This window comes from Ailuropoda melanoleuca, chromosome 10 (assembly GCF_002007445.2).
Source record: "Ailuropoda melanoleuca isolate Jingjing chromosome 10, ASM200744v2, whole genome shotgun sequence".
Taxonomy (NCBI): domain Eukaryota; kingdom Metazoa; phylum Chordata; class Mammalia; order Carnivora; family Ursidae; genus Ailuropoda; species Ailuropoda melanoleuca.
This window is the reverse complement of record NC_048227.1, coordinates 59,815,018-59,840,294: the sequence shown is the minus strand read 5'-3', so window position 1 is coordinate 59,840,294 and position 25,277 is coordinate 59,815,018. Positions and strand designations below refer to the sequence as shown.

The 25,277-nt window shown below is 34.8% G+C and overlaps 1 protein-coding gene across 9 annotated transcripts in view; it reads left to right on the top strand.

Annotated features, from left to right (window-relative positions):
* The window catches only part of WASF1 (WASP family member 1), a 66,003-nt gene that overhangs the window by 669 nt on the left and 40,057 nt on the right, over positions 1-25,277 (top strand). The window contains exons 2-3 of one of the 9 annotated variants that reach the window (XM_034668970.1): positions 8,694-8,759; positions 14,050-14,150. The exons of 4 other annotated variants lie outside the window; for them this stretch is intronic. The gene's annotated coding sequence lies outside the window, so the exon portion shown is untranslated. Of the gene's footprint in view, positions 1-1,211; positions 1,279-8,693; positions 8,760-14,049; positions 14,151-25,277 lie in introns of all 9 variants that reach the window. 4 more of the 9 variants (XM_034668971.1, XM_034668972.1, XM_034668969.1 and 1 more) reach the window with 4 other exon arrangements.

The window sequence follows — 25,277 nt, the reverse complement described above, 5'->3', positions numbered from 1 at the left end:
CGGCTAGTGCGTTTGCGTGTTTGCGCCGCGCGTCTTTATATTACAGACATGAAGGTAAAGCGAGTGCGGGGATCCCTTTCTTCCCCTGAAGAGGGGGCGAAGCGGGGAGGTTGCCTCCGATGCGTGGTAATGGGGGAGTGCCTCGGGGCAGAGTTAGGGAGCCGCTTACTCAGCTCCGATGTCGGCAGGACTCGCCCATTGTGCCACCCAGATAATTATTCAACTATGCAGCATCCATTGCACCTTTCCCATTTTTCTTTTCCCCTTGCTACAGCATGCCCCCTAGCTTCGATACTCTGACGCCTTCTCATGCATGCACTTGGGGGTGATGAACTGGAATAATGATGAAAAGAAAGCACATCTGACCTGAACATTCACAACCTGTCTTATAGCCGATTAATTAACTAATCCCCAGCTAGACTAGATACTTTAATATGACTCAGTCTAATCCTGTCCTTTTCTGTATAAGGTGTGCTTTGGATTGTAATTGAATTTTTTCTTTGGTGCTAGATTCATGTATTAATTCTTATTTCTTGTGCGGTGATTGATTTATTGGTTATTCAACCCATCTAATGTTCTTAAATTTAATATGTGTGATAGGTAACTTTCATCTTTCTAGTTGTTGATAGTACTCTCTCATAATTATAAATGCAGTCTTTGAACTCTCAGGAACAGTTTTTCCCATATGCTCTAAGTTTCTGTTAGCAAAGTATTTTTATTTATGGCGAATATTTGAATAAAGTACTTGATAGAAAATTTCTCAAGTTTTGAATAAAAAAAAGTTTTATATTTCGTTATTTTTCAGTAATAGAATATTTTATTGCTAATCATAGCCTTCAGTTGAATGAAAGGAAGCATTTAATATTTAAGGTGGGGTTTCAGCTGCCATAATGAGCATTCGCTCACTTCTCTGAATTTTATTTTTCATTCAGTTCTTTGCAATATCATGTATTAAATTGTTGTAGTTTTTTTTCCTCATTTTTTCCTAACTTCTCTTTCGAAGGATGGGCAGGCTCCAGTTTTGCAAGATCTACCTGAAAGATGGAATATTTTTTTGAAAACGGAAGAAACAACTGTTGGTTACTTGATTGTTATGTTAAAAACTGTTTACCTCTCGTTATTTAAAAATAAATGATTCACTGCCAAAAATAAGTGTTTCCTTTTTTTTCCTTTTTTTTTTAATAATTCTCTCCTGGGTTTTCTCCTTTAAGCTTGTTGCCATAACCCTCTTGATAAAACGGAATTGCACATAGGCATTGCAGAGGCAGTGGTTTTAAGGTACAGTAACTGTTTTATGGCATTTGGAAGTGGCGCACGTATAATAAACTTGATGGTGTAGGATCAGTTGCTTGGCTAGGAAATGACCTTGCAGTTTACAAAATGGACACCTCTGTGCCTTGGTTTCCTTGTATGTAAATGGAGATAATACCCATTTATGTCATTGAGTAGTATGCATAAATTCAATGAAGATGTTTTCATAATGTTTTTAAAGAAAATTTAGATATTTTAGCTGATGGATGATGAAAATATTTCAGGGTAAAATACAAGGGAAAAATGTCATTAGGATATTCCCTGGCATGTTAGAATGGCAGATTTACAATGAATTTTTCTTTGGAGATATATGACCATAAACTGAAAAATGTTTCTCATCCATCAAGAGTTTTTAATAATTGCAAATTTAATAGGTATTGTAGTTAATACCTATATGTAGATATAACTATAGACATAGTTCTTATTGATGAAAAAAGTTATATGACTTGGTAATAAACAAGTTGAATCTTGAATTAAGTTTGTAAAAAAAAAAAAAATTCCAGAAAACATTAAGGCCTTTTTCATTGAAAAATTTGCAGATGACATGATCCAAAATACATAGTTGGGATCATTTGTAAGGTATGATATGGAATTTTGTTTATTATTCAGGTTTGTAAATAATTGCATATTCAGATGCAATGTATTAATATTGTATAATACTATGTTTAATTATACATTTTTCTTCATTTTCAGAATAGTTTAAGGTATCCATTTCCAAGTGTTTGGTTTTCATTGTCACAGAGATGGTAATAGTAGCTTTTGATCTCCTTATTGGAGTATTAACTCAGTTAATTTTCATAGCAAAAGCTACTATTAAAATAAATTATTAAAAATTTTACCAAAGCCATATTTTGGTTACTTTGGGGAAGCTTCATATAGATCATGAGTTTATTCAAATGTCTTTAAAATTAATATTGTATAGTTTCTTTTTTTGAGAATAAATATTACATTTTTAATGTTTTCTCAAATGACCAATTTAAAATTCAGCTGTCATTATCACTTGGGTAAATACAGTTAACTAAAGGTTTTTCTAAGCTCCTTGAGGACAGAAACTAACCTGAATCTTATTGTCATAAATCCAAAATTGCTAGCATATTGTTTAGCACTATTGTTATTGTTGTTAGACAAATGAAGTGAATGAGTGAAGAATCTCCATTGATTTAATGGACTGAATAGAAATTTTTAAAAATAGATTTATCAAACAAATTTTAATTCATGAAACATAGCTTTATTTCAGGAGAAAAGAGAAAACGTTTTGGAGGTTCTTTGAACTTTATTTACCTGTTCAGATAGAATTCCTTTACCCACACATTTTTTGGAAGAGTACTAAATATCTATATACTATAATGTGGATTGTCAACCTTTCATTCATGAAATGATTAATTTTCTTACCTCTTATAGGGCACTTCATGAAAATATGCATTAAAGGTTTTTTGTTGTTTCCCCTAAATTAGATAAGTGTAGAAATGTTTTGGTTCTTTTTTGCTTACTTCAGTTTTCCAGTGAAATACTATTAAAAAGATGTATGTAAATCATATCCTGTGCCAAATGTGCCTGAATACCAAGTTTTAAAAATGAATGACCTCTGAGGTAGAGCTTTTTATAAAGTGAAGAACCTTGCTTTTTTCATTTATCACATTCAAATAATTTTGATTCTTTGTATATTGCTGGTTCCTAATTTAGCATGAGGTCTATATTTTAAAATCTGTAAAATGGTTTAGAACTTGGAACTTCCTCAAAAACAATATTCTTGGTGGTTAGATTTGCAGACAGCCCCCCAAATTTAACCCATGATGTACCTAAATAATACGATTTATAATACTAGAGAATTATATTAATAATAGGATAAATATTATATTGAAAATACCTGTACAGTTTTTCTTTTGGAAAATTCATTCAGAATTTTCTTTGAAATTCTAAGAATGCATTTCTGTTGTGTTAGATGTGACATCATTATTAGGAACTTCTCCAAAACCCACTGGATATGAAGAAGAGGACCTTCCTCAGTTCAGTGAGCCTTACGTTATATGGGGCAAGAAGTGAGAAAATGAGAGAAATTGGAAGGAGCTAGGGTCTTCTATGTGACATTTGACAAGTTGTTTTACTTTTTAGGGTCTTTGGTTTTCTTGATTGTAAGATGAGAAGGTTGAAGTAGGCAATCTCTGAAGTTCCTTTCAGTTACAAATAAAATTCAAAGGCATCTTCATGTTCAGTGTAACCACTTTTTTCTGAGTTCATTTTTCCTTTCTACTGTTACTGCTTATGTACCTCCTCTCAGGGAATTTCTTCTATCTGAATCTACCTCTGAAAAGATTATAGTCTTGATCTTTTCCTCACGTGCCTATTCTTGGAAGCAAGACTTTTTAGGGTTTTTAAAGGAATTTTTTGTAATGTTTGTTGTTTAGCCTGCTTTTATTTTTACTCTTCTTTATTTTTTAACTCCTAGTACCACCAAGAAACAGAGTTAAGATGATTTGCTTTGTTCTCTTCTTTTGAGTTTTTTACTGACAGTCTTTAAATAAAGTCAAGGTAGATTTTATTTATACTTTGAAGAAAGATCATATCTGGTGAATCTCCAGAGAAATGTTTTTTATAAGGAAAAATATTGGAACTAAGGTTTTGGGATTGGTTTATGAAGATAAAGTGATGGAATATGGCCTGGTAATAGGGTTGTCACATACTGTATAGGATAATCCTGCATTTTTATTTGTTAAATCTGGCAGTCTTACATTGGGTGCTCTGGAACTTTGGGCATGGCAGGAGGATGGGTGTGGTGGGGCTGGAGGCAGAGTGAGAAAGGGAGTTTATGGATTCCTTGAGAACAGAGTTTTGTTGTTATTTTGGTTGATTGTTTTGTTTTGCTTCATTTTTGTGTCTCTAGAATTAAGTGGATATTTTAATGGATACAATCACTACAGAATAGTAGGTAAGTAATTCTCTTAGGTGAAAAGATCGGGATGCTGTGAGAAAAGGGGTCATGAAACACAGCTATGTTGGTCATACACATTGGAGTATTTTGTAGATTTTTAATTAACTTCTTATTTGGAGGTTAATAATACTAAAAAAATAATAGGTAACATGTTTTCCTAAGTGGATAAAAATTAACATTACATGCTTGCTATATATTATATAAGTCATTGTATAGCTACCGTCGTATTTGTTATTATATTTAATTGGTATCATAGTCCTGTTAGAATTTAATGGAAGAAGAGAGTTAACTGAAATAAACAAGTTGTTTATTCTGCTCAGCAGAAGCACAGGTTCTCTGGGAACCACTTTCTTGTCCCTTCCCTCAGTAAGTTACTGTGGAGCAACCATTTTAATAACTTGATAACAGTAATTCTGCCTGCCTGGTACCCTTTCCCTCATCTATAATTGGTCAGTCTAGTGCTAATGCTAAACCAATTATTCATTCAGCACATAATTATTGAAGGCCAGCTGAGTGCTAGAAGTATACAATGGAGAGCAAAACCGAGGTCTCAATTCTCTTGTAGTTAACAGTATAGTAAGAGAGACAGATACTAAACAAATACACATATCTGTAATTAGAAATTGTGGTAAATGCTATAAAGGAAAAGAGCAGGGAATCTGCTTTACCTTGGGAGTCAAGGAGGGTTCTTTGAGGAAAAATTAGTGGAAGTCAGCTATGTGAAAAAGGAAGAGAATGCAAAGGATACGTGTTCAACAATCTTGAGGTGGGAAAGAGCTTGGTAGATTCCACCAAGAACTAAGAAAAGGCCAAAGTAGATAAAACTCAACTATATAGTGAGCGAGAGGGACTGTGGCTTAATGTAATAAGGTTGTTAAAGGTAAATGGGCCAGCCATGTAAGGCCCACATAGGTTTTGTTTCAATTAGGGTTGTGGATTTTATTTTACGTGTATTGGGGAAAGCCCCGAAGGGTTTTAATCAGGTTAATAAATGGACCAGATCTGCCTTTTTAAAAGATCACTCTGGGAGATCAGTCACAATTCTGCCCATTTCTGTAGTTTATAGGTGCAGTTCTATACACCTGCACTAAGCCAGGAGGACACTCAGAGCTTTTCCTGAATTCTAAGTGCCCAGAGTTTTGAATAATTTGTTTTTGCTCTAGTGGCTGAAACTGTAAGATATGAAACACAGAAACTGTTGTTTCTTGTCATGTGAACTAAACGGGCATCTGGAAGAAAGAACAAGAGAAGCAGATACATAGTCTTAGCTGTAGTCACCTGTCTTTGTCCATGGTCCTGAGATTGGGTTCCAAGAGACACCCAAGTGTAATACTACTACTACTAATTTTTGTAATAAGTTGTCTTTTTTTCCCCCATAAACTAGTTGGAATTATATTTCTGGTACTTGGCAGGCAACCAACCAAGTCCTATCATAGATTAATTTGTATAAGGTCACATGGCTTTAATAAAAAATGGTAAATTTGAACACAGATTTTAAAATCCCATTTTTCCTACTACCCTGTGCCCATAAAGTACCACTTCTTAAACTAATGGTTCTAATGGAGTTCTAAGGACATGGTGGTTGGGTGTGGTTGACACCTACTAGGTGATATTGGCAACAATGCTTTATTTTGGGTGTGTTTTACAATGGTATAGCTTTCTGCCATTCTTTCCTCTTGAGTAACAGTTACTCAGGTCTACTCTAATAAGTTAATGTTTCTATATTGACTAACTTATTTGAAAAGAAAATGAAAAAGCTTGCATATCAGGGCATAGATAAACTTACTTGATTTCTCTACCAAAAATATGAAGTCTGTCATTTTTTCACATTATGCTACAAAAGCAAGCTTTTTTGTTTTCCACTCTTTAATAAGACTCTGTTGTCTTATATGTGTCATATATTTTTTGGGCAGGGATAAATGTTGTAACATACATGTGCTAGAAATGATGTCAGAAAATTGTGGAAGGGTTAAGGAGAAAAGGAACAGGAGAAGCATTTCATATTTTAGTTGAGGAAGAAGACTAGCACTTACTTTAAAAACCAAAATAAAAGCTTTGTGTGATACATCATAATATATGGCTAGAAATTTACCAATTTTGTTGATATTTCCAAAGAATCTTTTGGTTTCATTTGTTTTCTCTGTTGATTTCCTGTTTTCAATTTTGTTGATTTCTTTGCTTCTGCTTGCTTTTTCTATATAGTTTCTTAAAATGGAACCTGAGATTATTGATTTAAATCTTCTTTCCTACTGTATGCATTCAGTGCTTTTAATTTCCCTCTAAGCACCACTTTTGATGGATTCCACACATTTTGATAAGTGGTATTTTCATTTTCACTTACTTCAAAATATTTTAAAATTTCTCTTGAGACTTCATTGACCCATGTGTTATTTAGAAGTGTGTTGTTTAATCTCCAAATATTTTGGGATTTTCTAGCTATCTTTCTGCTATTGCTTTCTATTTTAATTCCATTGTGGTCTGAGAACATACATTGTATGATGTCTATTCTTTTAAATTTTGGAGGGTGTGTTTTATGGCCCTGAATGTGGTTATCTCTTGGTGAATGGTCTATATGAACTTGAGAAGAATGTGGTTTCTGCTGTTGTTGGGTGAAGTAGTATATAAATGTCAATTAGATCCAGTTGATTGATGATGTTGTTCAGTTCAACCCAGTCCTTACTAATTTTCTGCCTGTTGGATCTGTCAGTTACTTATAGTGGGTGTTGAAGTCTCTATAATAGTGAATTCATCTATTTCTCCTTGCAGTTCTCACATTTTGCCTCATATACTTTGGTGCTCTGTTGTTAGGTGTATGTACATTAAGGATTGTTATGTCTTCTTGGAATGTACCCCTTTATGTTATATAATGCCCTTCTTTATGCCTGAAAAATTCCCCTGCTCAGAAGTCTGCTTTCTCTAAAATTAATAAAGCTATTCCCGGCTTTCTTTTTATTAGTGTTAGCGTGTCTCTGTCCCTTCCCTTTTCAAATCTGTATCTTTACATTTAAAGTGTTATGTTGTAGACAACACATTGTTGGGTTTTTTTTTCATCCACTCTGAAATTGTCTTTTAATTGGTGTATTTGACTCATTCACATTTAAAGTGGTTATTGATATGGTTGGATTAATATCAATCATGTTTGTAACTTTTCTATTCATTACAGGCGTTCTTTGTTTCTTTGTGGTTTTTTTTTCCCTCTTTTTCAGCCTTCTCTGGCTTTAATTGTGCATTTTATATAGTTCCATTTTCTCCCCTTTCTTAGAGTACCAATTATACTTATTTTTTAAATATTTTTTAGTGGTAGTCCTAGAGGTTGCCTGCTTAACATAAATCATACACAATGCTGCTTCACAGGTAATGCAGGTTTCTTATAATGAAGAATTCCAGATTTCTCTCTCCCAACCCTTATAACATTGCTGCTATTCATTTGCTTATCCATATGCTATAATCACCCAGAAGTTTGTGGCCATTATCACTTTGAACAAGCAATTATCTGTTAGATTCAGTAATAAAAAAGTATTCTGTCTTCCTTTCATTTATTCATTCTCTGTAGCTTTTTCTTTATATAGATTGGAGTTTCCAACTATGTCATTTTCCTTTTCTCTAGAGAACTTTTTTTCTTGGCAAGGCAGGTCTACCAGTGTTAATTCTCTCAGTTTTTATTTGGCTGAGAAAGTCTTTATTTCTTTTTCATTTTTGAAGGATAATTTCTCTAATGACAAATTCTAGGTTTGTGTTTTTTTTTCTTTCAACACTTGAAATATTTCACTCCTCTCTCTTGTTTGCATGGTTACGGACAAGAAGTCCAACAAAATTCTTATCGTTGTTCCTCTGTAGGTAAAGTGTTTTGGTTTTTTTCTGATTTCTTTCAATCTTTTTCTCTTTGTTTTTAGTTTTCTGCAGTTATATGCTTAGGTATGGATATTTTGGTATTTGTCTTTGCTTGATATGTTCTGAGCTTCATGGATTTATGGTTTGGCTTCTGTCATTAATTTTGGAAAATTCTCAGGCACTATTACTTCAAACATTTCTTTTACTCTTTTCTGTCTTCTGGTGTTTCTTACGTATACGTTACACCTTCCTTAATTGTCCCACAGTTCTTGGATATTGTTTTTTTAATTCTCTTTTCTCTTTGCATTTTAGTTTCTATTGATATTTCTTTGAGCTCATTGATTCTTTCCTCAGCTGTATCCAGCTTTCTGATGATCCTATCAAAGGATCTGTTAGTTTTTTTAATTTCTAATGTTTCTTTTTGATTGGTTCATAAAGTTTTCATCTCTTTGTTTTTTTTTCACCTGTTTGTGCGTGTTGTCCACTTTTTCCATTAGAGCCCTTAGCATGGTAATCATAGTTATTGTAAATTCCCAGTCTGATTATTACAAAATCTGCTCTTTCCAAATTTGGTTCTGATGCTTGCTTTATCCCTTCTGAATATGCCTTTATTTCCTTTTAGCATGCCTTATCAATTTCTGTTGAGAGCAAGACATGATATACAGGATAATAATAGAAACTGAAGAAGGTAGGTCTTTTGTATGAGGTTTTATATTTCTCTAACTAGGAATTAGGTTGTGTTTACTGTTTGCTGTAGCTGTAGTTGTCAGAGGTTTCAAATTCCTCTAGTGTTCTTGTTTTTGTTTCCCTTCTTATCTTCTGGTTTCCCTAGAAATAACTTCTTAAACAGTCTGAGCCTTGTAGTTTTGTTTGTTTGTTTGTTTGTTTGTTTGTTTTTTTAAAGATTTTATTTATTTATTTAACAGAGATAGAGACAGCCAGCGAGAGAGGGAACACAAGCAGGGGGAGTGGGAGAGGAAGAAGCAGGCTCATAGCAGAAGAGCCTGATGTGGGGCTCGATCCCATAACGCCGGGATCACGCCCTGAGCCGAAGGCAGACGCTTAACCGCTGTGCTACCCAGGCGCCCCTGTTTGTTTTTTAAGCTATAATCCTGTTACTGTATAGGAGCCCTGTTGATATGGTGGTAAGGTGTGGGAAGTAGGGAAGTAGTCTATGATCCTATGTTAGTTTTTTTAAGATTTTATTTTTAAGTAATCTCTACACCCAATGTTGGGCTCAGATTTACAGTCCCAAGATAAAGAGTCACATACTCTATGGACTGAGCCAGCCAAGCACCCCTATAATCCTGTTTTTCAGTCAGTCTCTTACTTGGTCTATGTCCCTGGACCTCCACAAGTTCTTCTCAGCTTGTCTTCCCCCCTCTATAAGAAAGTCAGGCAAAAGTGGGCAGGAATTTGGGTAGTTTCATTTCTCCAAGTTGTATAAGGCTGTGATGAAGCCTTTTCCTTTGCTAGATAAGCTTTTCTTGTGGAGAATTCTATGGACTTGTATCAAAGTGTTATTTTATTCTTTCCCCCAGCCAAGTAGAAGGAGATTTTTTTTTTTTTTTTATTCTCACTGTGAGAAACTTGTGGGGCATAAAACCTTGGAAGGTGTATCAGTCCCCTCGGACTAGACATCTGGGAGTTTTAAACTCTCAAACTAATCCACAGTCAGCCTCCATCAACTTGTTCAAGTTACCATTTAAGTGTTCATATTTCCTGATTTCTGTGCCTTCTACTTCGGTTAGCTAGTCTGTATTCTCTATTTATCATTCTTTCTAGTTTCGTGGGTGAGTGTTTGTCCTCTGACCTCAGTATCTCAAGGATCTAAAAAAAAGTCCATTATTTTTCAGGTTGTTCAACTTTTATTTTGTTGTGAGAGAAGAGTGATAACTTCCAAGTTTTTTACATCTTGGAGTGTAACCTAGAAGTAATAATATATTAAAAAACAAACGAAACAAAAAACTGTGTGGTATTCCACTGTATGGATATACCAAAATTTAATTCATTTGTTCCCCACTGTTACATGTTTAGGTTGCTTCCTTTCTTTTATATGGCAAGCCATGCTCTAATAACTCTTCTTGAATAAACTGCAATTTTGGTTTTAATGGCTATTTTTCAGTTATCTATATGTCCTCCTCTAATTACCCAGAGATTAATCAGGAATTGGCATACTTAAACCAGAAGACTGGATTTAATTCTTAGTACTTTCACTTATTAGGTAATCTTGGACCATTTTACTTCTGATCCATTTCCTCATTTGTAAAATGTGAATGATAACCACCACCTGGAAGAGCTGTTTAAGGACTAAATGATATATTAGAAGGTATTTTTAAACTGTAAAACACTATGTAAATGTTAGGTAACTTAGGTATATTAAATTGTTATATAAACCGTGAGGCTTAATAATAATCAGGTTCCTTGGTAATTAACTAGCTTGAGACCAGGCTGCCTAGGACAGTGTTTTGAAAGAAGATATTATGATTTGTTGATAATTCTGAGAAAGGGGGCACAGTTGATTCTGAGGGAGATAGCTAAGTAACAAGTACACCTTAAAAATTTGATGAAATGATATGTTGATAGGAGTTGATAGGGAATATTGTTTAACTTATGATAGAATATATTAGGTTTTATGAAGATAAGAACTAAGAAAAATAAGCAAAGCTGTTTTTATATAGTTCTGCAACTGGGCAGGCATTCAATATATTTCTGAAACAATTGATAAGGCTATTAGATATAATTTAGATATTTCACTTATTTCAATATTATTCTCCAAAGTGACCTAGTAATTTTTGAGGTAACATAGTTTTTAGTGACTTGACACTCAAAAATGAGATTTGTGGACCAGTAGTGTCAGCATCATGAGAGCTTTTTAGAAATGCAGAATATTAGGCCAACCCCATATCTGCTGAATCAGAAAGTACTGAAGCAGTTTAACAAGATCCCTGGGTGGCTGGCATATACTTTAACGTTTGAGAATCTCTGACTTACTATGCATAAATCTTGCAATAGAGAAAGACCATTGTCAAGGTTTTTAACTTTATAGTATTTCTGAATAGCTTATGGTTTAAAGAGAGAAGTGCATAGTGGGCTAGGTGTAACTTTACCAATATTGACAAAATTATGCTAAACAGAAGGATGCACTTATCTATTTTTAAAATCTTATACACTTGGGGTGCCTGGGTGGCTGACTTGGTTAAGTGTCTGCCTTCAGTTCAGGTCGTGATCTCAGGGTCATGAGATCACCCGGTAGGCGGCTCCCAGTTCAGCAGGGAGTCTGCTTCTCCCTCTCCCTCTGCTGCTCCCTTTCCCAACCTATGCTTGCTCTCTCTCTCTCTGTCTCTCAAATAAGTAAATCTTTAAAAAAATAAAAAAAAATCTTATACACTTAGCAAAGATGAGGATAGGCTATTACAAATCTATGATCTATAATAGGTCAATATTGAAACTTTAAAAAAAAAGAACATTTGATTAATTTTTAAACTTGTAAAATATGGTAATGCTTCCTTCATCTGACTTCCCTGAGAATGGAGAGATTCCATTACATGTCTTTTCTAAAAATTATAGCTTCTCCCTTTAAAAGTAAAATTTGTATTTTAATTACTTTTTATGGGAACAGTTCTGAAAGTATTATATAGTTCTCTGTTTCATTAAAAAAAGTATGTGGAATGTAATATAACTTTTTCTTAATGATAAAGATTCCCCTGTCATCTGAAGCCTTATATGTATAGATGCTCTGGATTAAACTGATTAATTGACTCATTTGAAAACCTACTGTTTTTGTAGTCTGTTGTAATAAAAAGATGTTGGTTATTAGAGGATATAGGATTATCTGTCTGTATAATAAGTTATCCTACATTGCTGGCCTACATCATTGTGTTTGATATTTTGAACTTCCTTTTAAAAAAATTATTTCTTTCTTTGAGAGAGAGAGGAAGAGCGTGAATGCGGGGGAGGGGCAGAGGGACAAGGAAAAGCAGACTTCTCCCTGAGCATGGGGGCTCTACGCAGAGCTTCACAGGGGGCTCCATGGGGGGTTCAATCCAGGACCCTGAGATCATGACCTGAGATGAAGTCAGACACTTAACTGACTGAGCCACCTAGGTGGCCCTGAACTTTCTTACTATTTGACTGTCAATGTTACATGCTTGCTTCTAGTAGCTTCCCCCTCTAAATTGTCACTTCCGATCTGCATTCTAGGAAACCAAATGAGATTGTACATCATAGGAGGGTCTTGGCCTCTCTGTTAATTAATTAATATTTATTGAGCAGCTGTTAGGTGCCAGATTCTGCGAACTGCTGAGTATTCAGTGGAGAATAAAACAAAATCCTTGCTCGTGTGGGGCTTACATTCTAGTGGGGGAGATAGGCAGTAAACAAATACCAATATGGTATAATGATAGGTGGCAATAAGTGCTATGAAAAAAAATAAAGCAGGGCATAGATATAGAGAGTAATAGGAGGAGCCATTACTTTAAATAGGGTTGTTAGGGAGAGTGAGGGGAACAAAGACCTGAATGAAGTAAAGTGAGATATAATAGTTTTTTAAGAAGAAGATTACAAAAATTTAGTGCATAGACAGGGGCTTCCTCTTTGCCTAGAATCCTCAGGTGTTTATTTAAGGTATACCTTTTAAGTATTTCTGCAGTTTTGATTTTGTTGTATAAGACGGGAACCAGGGGCGCCAGGGTGGCTCAGTCGTTACGCGTCTGCCTTCAGCTCAGGGCGTTATCCTGGCGTTCTGGGATTAGCCCCACGTCAGGCTCCTCTGCTGGGAGCCTGCTTCTTCCTCTCCCACTCCCCCTGCTTGTGTTCCCTTTCTCGCTGGCTGTCTTTCTCTGTGTCAAGTAAATAAATTAAAAAATCTTAAAAAAAAAAAAAAGACTGGAACCAAAAGTATGGTTACCATCACACCATCTAAAAATTTTTATGGTAACTTCTGGAATGAAAGGCAGGCTGAAAGATGAAGTTTGGATGATAAAATGTTGGAATTTTTGGAACTTCAAAAGGTTTAAAAGAGCCGTTATAGTACATAATCTGAATTAGAATTGCTCTAGAAAATGTAGGACATAGATTGATTTAAAATAACACTGTAACAAATGTGTGCTGTAAGCAGTCCCCTGGAGAAACAGAATGGCTTCTCATTTGGCTGTACTGCTCCTGACTTCACAGTGACACCAGTGATAACAGTAGTACCATTTTTTTGAGCCCTTATTATATGCTCAGCACAGTGCTAGGCATATGTAATATAATCCTCACAACAACCCTGTGAAAAGGTGTAGTTGTAATTTTTATGAGGTACAAACTAAGCTTTAAGCATAGACTGCTGCAGAATCTTTCAGTACTAGCCAAAATTTAATTGCCCATTCTCATAATGCTTATTCCTGACTCAAGCTTTCTCTAGATGTAGGGGGAAAATGGAATTATTTTGATTTACTTGTTAGGTAACAAAACTGGAGGTATGTGTTAGAGATTGGTTCCAGAGTTCAAGCCATGTGTAAAGTAAAAATAGTGTACCATCAAAGGAATTAAATGAAAATGACTACATCATATTCCTTTGATGAGCTTGCAGTTATTTTTACCAGAAATTCACACACAATCAAAAGATTAGCAAATTGATTAGTAAGGAATCTAGTACTTTCCTTTAATTTAAAGGCGATTTCAAATTCTAAGTGATTTGGTGCTGTTACTGGAAATAGAGAAGTTCAAAGAATGAGTACATTTTCTTTTTGGGGAGTCATGGAAAATGAATTTGAATTTGGATGTGTTAAATTTGGGTTAATGGACATTCTTGTGTTGTTGTCTGGCAGACTGATAGCACAGGATTAAATATTTATAGGGATGTTAGGGTTGTTTGTATAAGTTATTTCGAGGTGATAGTTCAAGATTTGAAAATAGATGGGATTTATGAAGAAGAGCGTGTAGAAGGAATGGGGTATAACAAAACTGTTGAATCCTGACTTAATATTTACAAGGTAAGAATTAAAAGGAGAACCAGAAGAGGAATGCTGAAGGTGTCGTCAGAAAGGATATCATATGTTGAACTCCAATACGGCTGTTCTTTTGGGACCAGGAGGTAAGGTCTTGTGGTCTGGGGCCCTTTTCCTTTGAAGAGACATCTGAAACACTAGTGAGGTAGGAGGGGAAGCAAAGCCAAAAGGATGTTAATGGTTTTGAAAATAGAGGAGCGTGAAAGGACTGAAAGGACTGCAAGGACTGTGTAAGGACAAAAATTTTATAATGAGGATTGAAAGGGTAGGATAGAATATTTAAATCGAAAAGGAACATTTCAGAAATGGAGGTCTTTGAGGTAGAACTGTATAAGGATCTGTACATAGATACTTCATATAGTTAGAAGGGAAGGTGCTAACTCCTCAATTCTCAGGTCTGGAAGTACTGACAATGGAGCCCTCAAGAGAAGTGCGGTACACTTAGAAAAGCCTTGCTCTAATCAACATGCTTCTAACCCTTGATTTGGGGTTGATAGGCAGTACATGCCACGTCATCTGAGGTGGAAATCTTGGAGGAAAGGAGTTATGGAGTACTAGTGAGTGCTCAATTAAAATTCTCCTTCTTGCTTGTAAAAATAAATCTTTTTCATTGTGATAGAGGCAGCCAACACCCATGTACCTTATATATAGTAGATCAGTATTAACATCATAAAAATCATTATTTTCATTGTCTAGTCACTGTCTAGTCATGGGAGTAAGTGAAATATAGCATGTCTCTTTACCGATTTGTCTATAAAGGACTTAGTTTCATTTATTAGCATTAAAAAGAAAATGTAAATTTCTTTTTTGTAATGTTATACTAAATACAGAAAGGTGACATTAATGACCTGCCATCAGTTGAACATGAATTTTAATATATATTCCTTGTAGTGGGGATGGATTTATGATTCTCCAACTAATTTTAAATTCATTAAATTCACTCATTAAAAGTCTTACTGTTATGTGAGAGGTCATGTTAGGAGCAGAAACTGCTGGTTAAAACAGTATTTATTGTAATATCCTTGTGGAGTCTTTTGTAGGGTAAAGTGAGATGATTGTTGTAAAAGGCTTTTGAAACAAGTCTATATTAATATAGGATGTTACTGTTGACATTATAAGCCCACAGGACGAGGACTATAGATAAGGCCATGATTGACATTTTTTTAATGAAATATTTAGTGTGGTATTTAAATGTTTCTATTTTAAAAAATGACTAGACTAAATACTAGGCTACTTGTTTGGTACTCATTAATAGTTAACTCATTAACTTTAATTTTAAAGTAACTCCCTATATCAGTCATTGAAGTTAAACTAAAGAAAGATGGTGATGATTTATTGAAAATTAAGTCACTTATTTTACTTAATCTTTTTGTTTCTATTTGGATCTGTTATTCATCTGCAGCTGCATTGCCAAATAATGGTAGATTTATCTATAGTTGATTCTCTTTGAGAATGAGAGTAATGCATATAAATTCTTCAAGTTAAATATAGATGTTCTCACTTTAAGGAAATTTAATATGAAATCACTAATGAAGTAAGTATAAATAAAAATAAAAAAATAGGTCCAAGGACTAAGCCCTGCCTGAAGTACTCTAAGATTTAGATGTACAGAAGATGAGAAGGTGGTAGGAGGCAAGCCAGGAACTTGAGGTGTCCTGAAAGCCGGATTAAAAGTCGTTTTCAAGGAGTGAACACTTGTGTCAGATGTAATTTAAGAGGCTGAGTGAGAAGAGGCCTGAGAATTAGCTTCTGGATAGAGCAGATAACTGATAGCGGTGAGATGGTTTGGTACGACGCTGGAAACGAAAGCCTGCATGGGACAGATTTAAGTAAGAATTGGAAGAGAGAATCCGAGAACTCACTCAAGAAGTATTGCCATAAAGAAGCACAGAGAAATGGGAGAGGGGTTAAAGTTCCTGGAGGGAGAAGTGGGACCAAGAGAGGTTTGTTATTGTTTTTGATCTTTTTTAAAGAAGGATGAAATTATAGCATGTCTCTGTGCTGATGGCAGTGATCCAGTAGAGGGAAAAACGTGATGCAGAAGAAGGAGAGGATAATTAATCCCTACTGCTTAAATAGGATTTGGGAACTGGTCTGGAACTTTGCCACCATGTGAAATAGTTTCTGTGGAAAAATATTTGACTTTGACATAGGCAAATTAGAAATTTCTAGTAATCCAACTCGTCTTTAGTTGTGGATTATTTTTAGTGATGGGGTGGGAATTGTTAATGTCGTACACTTACCAGTTTTCCATGGTGATTACTGTATTTATTTTCAAATCAATAAGACTGTTGTATGTGGACAGAGGATAGCAAAGCTAACTGATCTACCTGAGCCTGTCTGAATTTGCACTATGTTTTAATCTGTTAGTCTTTAAGATTTTTCACTTGCATATTTCCAGAAAATTTTTTGAAAAACGGTATCCTCTCGTACATTGAAGTTGATGTCTAATATTACTATTTTAAGTTTAAATTTCTATTTTTTGTTTACAGGTAGTAGAAAATAAGCATTTTATAGCATGATATGATTATTGACTATATTGGAATAAAGAGTTTATGAATGCTGTTTGATTAAATGGATTTTTGATAACTTTATTGAAATATAATTGACATACAATAAATTACACAATTGGATAAGTTTTGACTTACGGATGCTTTCTTGAAACCATCATGACAAGATAATAAATCCCCCCAAATTTCCTAGTCTTCCTTTGTATTTTCTGTATCCTACCTCTCCCTACCCCTTCCACCAACCTCACCAACCCCCACCCTAGGCAACCATTAATCTACTTTCTATCACTATGGGTTACCTCGCATTTTCTAGTACTTTATATGAATGGAATCATATAGTATATACTCTTTTGTTTGGCTCCTTTCACTCAGCATTAATGATTTTAAAATTCACCCAAGTCGTTTCATCCATAATTCATTTTATTACTAAATGCTGTTTTTTTGTATGAACACTATTCCAGTGGATAACAATTTGTTATTCATTCATCTGTTGATGGGCATTTGGGTTGTTTTCAGGTTTTGGCTATTACAGATACAGCTGCTGTGACCATTCATGTAAAAGTCATTGTTTGGACATATGCTTTCATTTCTCCTGAGTAAATATGTGGAAGTGGAATGGCTGTGTCATATAGTAGGCATTTGTTTATCTTTATAAGAAAGTCCCAAACCGTTTTTCAAAATGATTGTTCCATTTGATATTTTTTTAAAAATTTTATTTATGTATTAGAGAGAGCAAGCAAGCACGAGGGAGGGAGAGGGGCAGAGGCAGGCAGAGGGAGAAGCAGACTCCCTACTGAGCACAGAGCCCAGTGCAGGGTGATCCAAGGACCCTGAGATCATGACCTGAGCCAAAGTCAGAGGCTTAACCTACTGAGCCCCACAGTGCCCCAACTGTGCCATTTTATATTTCTACAAGCAACTTATGAGTTCATTTGCTCTATATCCTAATCATTCTGGTTTTAGCCATTTTAACAGATTTGTAGTGGTATCTCATTTTGGCTTAAATTTGCATTTCCCTAATGACTAATAATCTTGGTCATCTTTTCAAATGCCATTTGTGTATTTTCTTCTGTAAAATATCTGTTCAAATCTTTGGTTATTTATTTATTGGGTTATTTGTTTTCTAATTGAATTTGCAGAGTTTTTAATTCTGGATGCATGTACTTCATCAGATAGGTGATTTGCAAATATTTTCTCTCAACCTGTGGATTATTTCTTCATTCTCTTAATAATATCTTTCAAAGAGCAGAAGTTCTTAATTTTGATGGATTCTAGTTTACTAGTATTTCATTTTATAGATTGTACTTTTGGGGTTTTTTGTTTTTTGGTTTTTTTTTTAAGATTTTATTTATTCATTTGACAGAGATAGAGACAGCCAGAGAGAGAGGGAACACAAGCAGGGGGAGTGGGAGAGGAAGAAACAGGCTCCCTGAGGAGGAGCCCGATGTGGGGCTCGATCCCAGGATTCTGGGATCACACCTTGAGCCAAAGGCAGACGCTTAATGACTGAGCCACCCAGGCGCCCCTAGATTGTACTTTTGGTGTTATATGTAAGAAATCCTTACCTAACCCAAGGTCACAAGGATTTTGTTTTTTTCTAAGAAGTTTTATCACTATATATTCTACATTTAGGTCTATAACCCATTTGTACATGGTGTGTGGTAAAGATCAAAGGTTTTTTTAATGTGAAAGATTAATTGACCATATATATGTGGGATTATTTTTCTAATAAGTATTGAATTCCAGTAGTATAAATCCTTCAATAGTTACTTTCCTTTTTCAATGGGCTATGTAAGTTATTTATTTCTTCTTGAGTGAGCTTGAGTAGTTGTATCTTTCAAGGAATTTGTTCATTTCACTGAAGATGTTGAATTTATTAGGATAGGTGGTTTATAATATTACCTAACTATATTTTTAAAAAATATTTATTTTTTTAAGTAATCTCAATTTACGCCCAATGTAGGGCTTGAACTCATAACCCTGAGATCAAGAGGTACATGTTGTTTCAACTGAGCCGGTCACGCGCCCCTCCCTAACTATTCTTTAATATCTGTACAATCTGTAGATAGGAGTGTGTTATCACACTGCTCATTCTGGATATTGGCAGTTTGTATCTTTTTTTTCTTCCCTGATCAGTCTGGCTAATGGTTTATCAGTTTTGTTGATGTTGTCAAAGAACCAGCTTGTGGTTTCATTTTTTTTTCTTCCATTATTTTTCTGTTTCTGTTCCATTGATTTCTGCTCTCATCTTTATTATTTCCTCTCTTTTGCTTACTTTGAGGTTAATTTGCTCTATTTTTTCTAGTTTCTTGAGATGAATGTAGTTGAGGCCATTTGAGACTTCTTTGCTAATACATTTTAGTGTATAAATTCCCCCTCTCCGCACTGTTTTAGCTCCTTCCTTCAAATTTTGATATATTGTTTCCATTTTCATTTCAAAATTACTTCTAATTTTTCTTTTTATTTCTTCTTTGACTTGGGACTATGTAGAAATATGTTTTCTAGTTTCCAAATATTTTTGTATTTTCCAGTTATCTTTCTGTTACTGATTTCTAATTCGACTGTGGTCAGAAAACATACTTTGTAAGACTTGAATCCTTAAAAATTATTCTTATATGTTTTATAGCACAGAATATGGTCTGTCTTGGTAAATGTTACTTGTACACTTGAAAAAATATGTATCTGCTGTTTTGAAATAGGACGTTCTATAAAATTCAAATAGGTTGGGGCACCTAGGTGGCTCAGTCAGTTAAGCATCTGCCTTCCGCTCAGGTCATGATCCTGGGGTCCTGGGATAGAGCCCTGCCTCAGGCTCCCTCTCTCTACCCCTCCCACCCACTTGTGCTCTTTCTCTTGGACTCCCTCCCTCTCTCTATCTCTCTCAAATAGATAAATAAAAAATATTAAAAATTCAATTAGGTGAAGTTGGTTAATGGTGTTCTTCAACCTCTCTATTCTTCTTTTCTACTTGTTCTATCAATTATTGAAAGAGATGTTGAAATTTCTCACTATAGCTATGCACTTTCTATTTTTCCTTTAAGTTTTTTTTTGCTATAGTTTAAAGCAATTTTTGTTATTTTTTAATGATTTTATTTATTTAATTATTTGAGAGAGAGAGAGAGAGAGAGAGCAGGGGGAGGAGCAGAGGGAGAAGAACAAGCAGACTCCACACTGAGTGCAGAGCTAGATATGGGGCACGATCCCACCATCCCAAGACCACAAGGGGTGCCGAAACCAAGTTGGATGCTCAACCGACTGAGCCACCAGGTGCCCCCAAAGCTATTTATCATAAGTTGCATAAACATTTTAGATTTTTGTGTCTTTTTGATGAATTGATTTTTATTATTATGAATGATCCTCTCTCTAGTAATATTCTTTGACTTTTTGTCTGATATTAATATAGTTGCTCCAACTTTTTATTCATTAGCATTAGCATGATACATTGTCTTCCATTCTTTTACTTTTAACCTGTGTCTTCATATTTAAAGCAGGTGTCTTGTAGGCAGCATATGGATGGGCCTTGCTTTTTTTTAAATCCAGTCTCACAATCTTTACCTTTTTATTGGCATGTTCAGATCATTTATGGTTAATATGATTATTGATATGATAGAGTTTAAATCTATTATTTTGCTATTTGTTTTCTTGCTGTCTGGACTGTTCATCAATCCTATTTATCTCCTTGCTTGTCTTTTTTTAGATTGAGTAGTTTTTTTTTTTTTTCTGATTCCGTTTTGTCTCCTTTGTTGGCTTAATAGTTATAACTCCTTGTGATATTTTAGTGTTTGTTTTATAGTTTATAGTATACATTTTTAACTTATTATGGTTTATTGTCAGGTAGAATGGTGAGTTTTTCACAAATTAATTTATCCAGCTTTCAGATTAACATTATGTCATTTTGGGCTCATATTCCTTTAGTGAATATGAATATGAAGTCATATCCACCTGATTCAAATCCTAGCCATGCTACTTACTCACTGTAGGATTGCTTACACTTTCTGTGCATTAATCTTCTCATCTATAAAGTGGAGTTAAATTCTTTCGTAATCTTTTGTGAGACAGAAAGCACTTAGAATAGTACCTGACATGCACCACTATAATTGGTAGCTACTTTTATTAAAAATCATGCTAAGGGACGCCTGGGTGGCTCAGCCATTAAGCATCCTTTGGCTCAGGGCATGATCCTGGAGTCCTGGGATCGAACCACACATCAGGCTCCTCCGCTGGGAGCCTGCTTCTTCCTCTCCCACTCCCCCTGCTTGTGTTCCCTCTCTTGCTGGCTGTCTCTCTGTCAAATAAATAAATAAAATCTTAAAAAAAAAATCATGTTGATAAAAATGTCTTATGAATTTTAGTTATCTTGACATCATTCTACTTCTCAGCTACCCTACTTAAGATACTTATGACTTCTTTAGGTTAGTCACTGGTCTGCTACTTTTCTCCCTTTTCCAATTTGAATCAATCCTGACAAGTTAATCTTTCTCCAGTGTAACACCAATCATATCATGTCATATCATGTCATTTCTCTGTTCAAACTATTTCTACCTAACTACTCACTTTCTTTAGTGATTGTAGGATTAAGGACAAATTCTTCATCCTGACAAGCAACATAGCCTATTGTATCTGTCCTTCAACTTTCTTTAATTACTTTTTTTTTACTTGATATAGTTCCGTCAAACTGCAATTCTCTTTCTTCCTCCAATATGTTCTATGCGGGTTACTCTTGAACAGCACGTATTTGAACTGCTTATATGTGTATTTTTTTACAGTAAAGTACTGTAAATATATTTTCTCTTCCTCGTGATTTTTAAAATTTTTTTTTCTGTAGCTTTATTGTAAGAATACGGTATGTAACACATATAACATACAAAATATGTGTAAATTGACTATGTTATTGGTAAGGCATTTGGTCAGTATAGACTATTTGTGGTTAAGTTTGGTGTAGTTAAGGGTTACATGTGGATTTTCGACAGTATAGGGGTTCAGCACCTCTTACCCCTGCATTTTTCAAGGGTAGTTTCCTGTCTCTGAATTTGCTGTTGCTGCTTTATATATCTAAAAAGTTTTGGGAGCAACTATGTCTGAAAATTACCTTTTGTAGGGTTTACCTATGTTCACTATCACGGTCTGTTGCATCTTTGAAGGCTCTCATCAAATGCTGTCTATTTCATGAAGCTGTTAATGGTTGTTGTCTCTCTGTCCTTTATGTTTCTACAGTTATCCTGTGCTTTTCTTATATCACTGCCCTTACACTACCTTGGATTATACAGGCCCCAAATTCTTTATCTGTATTTTGAAGTCCAAAAGACTCTGAAGGCTGGGTGTGTGTGTGTGTGTGTGTGTTTTTAATGTATTTGGTAGCTGTGGTGTGCAGAATAATGCACCCTCAAAGATGTCTACGTCCTAATCCCTGGAACTCGTGACTATGTTTCCTTACTTAGCAAAAGGAACTTTGCAGAGGTGATTAAATTAAGGATCTTAAAATGGGGAGATTAGCCTGGATTATCGGGACAGGCTCAATATAATCACAAGGGTCCATATGAGGAAGGGAAAGAGGCGAAAGAGTCAGAGAAGAAGATGGGATGGCAGAAGCAGAGGTCAGTGTGATGAGATAACTGGCTCTGAAGATGAAAGAAGGCCAGGAGCCAAGGAACGCTGACAGCCTTTAGAGACTGTTAAAGGCAAAGAAGAGATTCTCTCATAGATTTTCTAGAAAGAACCCAGCCCTGCAGACATCTTGGCTTTAGCTCAGGGAGATGTCTGACTTCCAAAACTGTAAGATAATAAATTTGTATTGTATAAGCCACTAAGTTTGTGGTAATTTTTTATAGCAGCAGCTGGAAACATGCAGTGTTAAAACCTTACCTGATGTGAGGCTATTTGTAGTCTTCATTTATACCACTTAATATAAATGTTCGTACATTTTACTGTATAAATAATAAAGTTTGATCATATGGTACTGAACTAGACCTTGCTGAGTGGTTATTTAATATGAGTATATGTATTGTATTACCTTTCTAAAATTTTAGAAATTCTAAATTCTGAACACATTAATCCCCAAGGGTTTCAAAAAAACCAGTTTGTAGACCTAGAGTCTTTTACACTAAATAATGTCTCTTCGCACTACAAGATTATAAGCTATATGAGGGCAGAAGTTGAGACTTATTGCTCATCTGTTTGTCTCTCAGCTTAATGATTTGCAGGTAATAGTTTGAAAAAATATTATTGAATTGACCTTAAGTTTCTATATACACTAAAAATGTGGAAGACCTGGGAACTGCTCAGATTATCTCAGATCCCAGTAACTAGGGAGATAAGACATATGTTGGCTCATGATGAGGTACCATAATGTAAATGACATACAGATAGTGTAAGGACTGAAATAATCTGTGGAACTTCCACCAAAGAGGTGACATTTAGCTTTAACAGTGACTATCATTTGTATAGCACCTACTGTACTAGGCTCTTAATGTGTAGTATTATTATTATTATTATTATTATTTTAATTGAAGTAGAGCAGANTTATTATTATTATTATTATTATTATTATTATTTTAATTGAAGTAGAGCAGACACACCATGTTACGTTAGTTTCAGGTGAACAACATAGCAGTTCAGCAACTCTGTATGTTAAGCTCACCACAAATGTAGCTACCATCTGTCACCCTACAATGTTATTACAATGTCATTGACTGTATTCCCTAATCCCATGATTTATTCATCCATAACTGGAAGCCTGTAAATCCCACAAAAATCTGTGGTAAAACAGATGCTCAGAGGTGTTAGATAGCTGTCAGTCTTAAAGGTGAGTAGATTAAGATTGGGTTCATTCTTTGAGGAGAGAATGGCATGAACAAAGATCTTTAAATGAATAGGCACAGAGAATTAGATTCTCTTTAAGAGTGTATCTACATAATACTGTAGTCAATCTGAAATATAGTTATTTTTTGAATAAGATGTTAACTGTTCTCTAGTTGTTGGGATTTGAGATGATTTTTAGTTTTATGTATGTGAAGATTTCCCAGATTTCCTTCAGGAAACATTGATTATGCAACCAGCAGCAGTAAATGTTATTTCACAAAATTAAAGGACAGGTTTGTTGTTTCTGAATATATTTGGAACACTCCTTTCGATGCTACTATTTGATAATTTTTTTAAGTTAGTGACCTACTTAAATTTAGTTCATTATACTAATTTACATGCCATACAGACATGTTATTCCCCTTTAAAATAACTGACCTTAGAAATTCCCTCTTTTCAACTGCCTGAAAACAACCATTAGTTAAAAATCTGTTTCAACACAGTTACTGCTTTTATGCCGGAAACATTGTAATCCTGTCTTTGGAACTACACTATGCTGTGTTTGGGAATTAGTATATAAATTTCATTTCTGTGTGTTTTAGCAACCTGGTATTTAACCTGGTAAATGCTCTTATAGTGAAATAGGAAAAATGGAAAGAAAGCCTAGTATGAAGCCACAAAGTCACACTAGCAATGATACGGTTATCCCTGTGTTTCTAAGTAGCAAAATGCTTATCCTAGGTACTCCAGGCACATAGGAACTAGGTTTTATTTGTCAATTAATAATTTAGATGATGGTAACAGGTGCTTATTTTTAGGTAATAAATTTTTATTTCGTGTTGGGTGTTGACCTTGGGACCTTTTCACTTTAATTCCCTGTGGTGGATTTAGTTTTGTCCCTTCCTCTTTCACTATCTGCTTGGAGAATAAACCAATATGGTGCCGTACAGAAAGGAAACATTGCTTATTTTTAAAATACTTATTGAATACTTCTATGTAGCAAGCAGTATGCTAAGTACTGGGACAATAATGAATGAAACATAGTTTCTACTCTCAGGGAATTTATAGCTTAGTGGGAAAGATATACCAAATAAAGAAGTAAATATATATTTATAAGTTGAAAACATGCTATGAAGGAAATAAATAGAAGACTATAGTAGGATAACAAGGGGATCTATTTAAGAAGAATTAGGAAAGGCCTTTCTGAGCCTTGAGAAATGAAAAGGAGCCAGAAATGCTAACGGGAAACAGTGCATACAAAGGCCCTACAGTGGAAAAGAGTGGTGTGCCAGGAAAGAGTGTGTTATAGGACCACTAGGATCTTATAATCAATTTCCAGACAGCATAGGATGATACAGTGGGAAAAAACATTGAACTAGATAATTCCTGATTTCTAATTTTGATTCAGCTGTGTATAAGTAATAGTATTTTGGGCTAGTTACTAGCTTTCTAAACTTCAATTTCCCTTCATGTAAAGTAGGAATAGCCTATCTCTCCCCTAAAGACTTTTTGTAATGATTTAATGTAATGATTAAATATATTAAAACATACATGTATATAGCATTTAGCAAAGTTCCTGGAACAAAGTAAGAGTTTTATTTCCCTAAAAGACCTTAACATAATACCCAATATGTAGGTCTGTGGTAGATTGTAAAAATGACCAAATAAGCAGCTTGGCTTGGTATATCACCTATTTTTTTCATGAATGTTTCTCTTTTCCCAACTATACCCCAAGATACCCCTTATATCTAATTTTGCATTTCTCCATCCCTATTCCTTTTCCTTTGATAAAATCTTGGCCTAGTCATTTGACTTTTGTACCTTGCTCCATTTATTTCTAGAATTCATGCCCCTTGTGAGTAACCTACAAGAGGAAGTAGAGGGGTGTTAAGTCTTCTAGAATAC